This window comes from Homarus americanus, unplaced genomic scaffold (genome assembly GCF_018991925.1).
Source record: "Homarus americanus isolate GMGI-L3 unplaced genomic scaffold, GMGI_Hamer_2.0 scaffold30108, whole genome shotgun sequence".
NCBI lineage: Eukaryota > Metazoa > Arthropoda > Malacostraca > Decapoda > Nephropidae > Homarus > Homarus americanus.
This window is the reverse complement of record NW_024748109.1, coordinates 5,132,808-5,135,198: the sequence shown is the minus strand read 5'-3', so window position 1 is coordinate 5,135,198 and position 2,391 is coordinate 5,132,808. Positions and strand designations below refer to the sequence as shown.

General features: G+C 36.1%; 1 protein-coding gene across 2 annotated transcripts in view; it reads left to right on the top strand.

Moving 5' to 3' along the window:
* Positions 1-2,391, top strand: part of LOC121880173 (vacuolar-sorting protein SNF8-like) — a 50,071-nt gene that overhangs the window by 245 nt on the left and 47,435 nt on the right. The window contains exon 1 of one of the 2 annotated variants that reach the window (XM_042387295.1): positions 291-403. The exons of the other annotated variant lie outside the window; for it this stretch is intronic. The gene's annotated coding sequence lies outside the window, so the exon portion shown is untranslated. Of the gene's footprint in view, positions 1-290; positions 404-2,391 lie in introns of those variants that run through there. 2 annotated transcript variants of the gene reach the window in all.

Sequence of the window (2,391 nt, the reverse complement as noted above, 5' to 3'; positions counted from 1 at the left end):
AAAGTTGCATTTAATAATAAAGAATTTTTACTGATTAAGAATATTCTGCTATTGTTCTGGATTTACATAGGCTGTGATAATAACAAAATACAAACAAGGTTAAGTCGATTTAACCAAAGGCCAAATCACTTAAATTTACATTAGCTGTGACAAAGGCGAATGGCTTTGTCTTTGGTTTAATAAATATAAAATCTATAACTCCAAATAGTTTATTCTTGTATATTAATTGTTTTTAATAAATAAACTATATGGAATTAATTTTGACTATTTGTGTATGCTTCTTTGAATATTAAATTTTTAAAATTAAATAAAGACATTGGGACAGGTTTAAGAAGTAAACAACAGTCTTGGTCTCTTGTGAGTGGCACTATCGGTGGTCCTCACTAACGACTGTCTTATTACAGTAAGAATATCTTCATAACAACCTTCATAATGTTTTAGAATATTATATATTTCTGTTTGGTAAATTTTTAGTTTTGGACATGAATCCCAAGGGGGTTGACCAACATATTTTTCCAGTGTATTTTGGTGTGTTTTAAACGAATCTTACCTCCATTTTTGGCGGAAATTGCTCGGTTTTGCCCCCCCCCCCCCTAACAATAATTGGGGAAAGCCTGGGAAATCTGGGTGTTTGGGTGGAGCAGAAAACGAAAACGAGTCATCTGACCTAACCTAACCTTACCTCCTGGCCGGGGCGCCGCCCCTAGACCCCCGGTAGGCCTAACCTGACCCCTCGCCAGGAGCTCTGGCTCTATAAACTTAAAATAAGTGGTAAATTTGCACTTCCACCTCCCCAACTGTTAGAAAGTTAAAAATATATTTTTCAAGTGTATTTGTGTTCCGACCGAAAATGACCTTCATTTCCTTCAGAAATTAGCCGGTTTTTTTTTATCGATTTCTTTTCGAGAGATTTTTTTCGAAAAAATTAATTGCTAACCATATAAAGTATACACCAAAACACTAGAAAAACCTAACCTAACCTTACCTAACTGACTTTCACCATATGATGGAATCACCTATTTCTTACCTTAGTTGGCCTGGAGACCAGGTTCTTGTTCGTCGTTGGATTCTGAGATTCTTACACAACGCCACATATGTTGGTCTTTGCAATGTTTACCTGGATCACACGCACCCATAGTGATTTATTTGCATATATATACAGTAGTACCCTGATTTACGCGGTCAATTGAACCCACAGGGTACCGCGGAAAGTAAAATCCGCATAAAGTGAGCAACAGAACATATGGGATTAATTCCAATAGAGACTGGCCCGACCCCCAAACTCCACTTTTTGACGACACAAAACTATGTTGTAGTAAAAATATTATCTTAACTTTATGATGGTATGCATACACAATTAATATAGAAGAGGTTAGGTTAGGAAAAATAAAGGTTAAGTTAGGAAAAATAAAGATTAGGTTAGGAACTGGAGTCTACCAAAATGTCAGTTTTTTCTGCTATGTTCCTAAGATGTCTGCGTATTTGTGACTCTGAATTTATTGACGATGAATTGAAACACATTCGTTCCATTGCACAAAAACTCGGGTACCCTTCTGTGTTTGTTGATCGTTGTTTTAAAAGGGCTAAAAAATCCTTTCATTCCTCTCAAACCAGGCAAATTCCTACACTTAAGAATATTTTGACTCTACCCTATCGTAATGAATTTGTCCCGTTAGTTCGGTCCCTCAAGCTACTAAATATTAATGTTGTTTTCAAGTATGACTCAACCATTACCAATATGTTAATAAGAAATAGTCCAAGTTTGAATGTAAATGGAAGTGTTTATTGTATTCCATGTAGCAAATGTAATTGTAATTATGTAGGACAGACAGGAAAAACACTGCAGCTCAGAATCAAACAACATAAGTACAATATCAGAACAGCATCTGAAAGCAGTGCCCTGTTCGTTCATGTTAGGAATAATAATCATCCCATTGCTTGGGAAAAAAGCTAAGAAGTATTTAAATCATCTTGTGTCACAGAAAGACTTCTGGTTGAAGCTAGTTTGATTAAGGAATTAGAATCAATAAACCTTAGTGATGGTCAGTTCAAAACTGATAATATGTTACATAAATTTATTTGTCAGTGGCCCAAGGTTAAAAATGCTTTGAAAACCTTTGATCTAGATGTATGATAGTTTTTTAGTGGGTCCCTTATTTTTGACCTGACCTGACTAGTCACGTCACCCTTCTTCTCTTAAGCTCCTCTACGTGTGTGTTGGTGTGGGGATTAGTGGATGACATCATTATGACCTGACCTCATGTTTTATAAGGTCACCCTGTATATTTAAGCCTCTCTCTGTCCATGTAATCCAGTTGCATCTGAAGATGTCTTGAATAAAGACGAAAGCTAAGGTGCTCCGTTGTTTCTCTTTTCCCGTGTGATTTTATC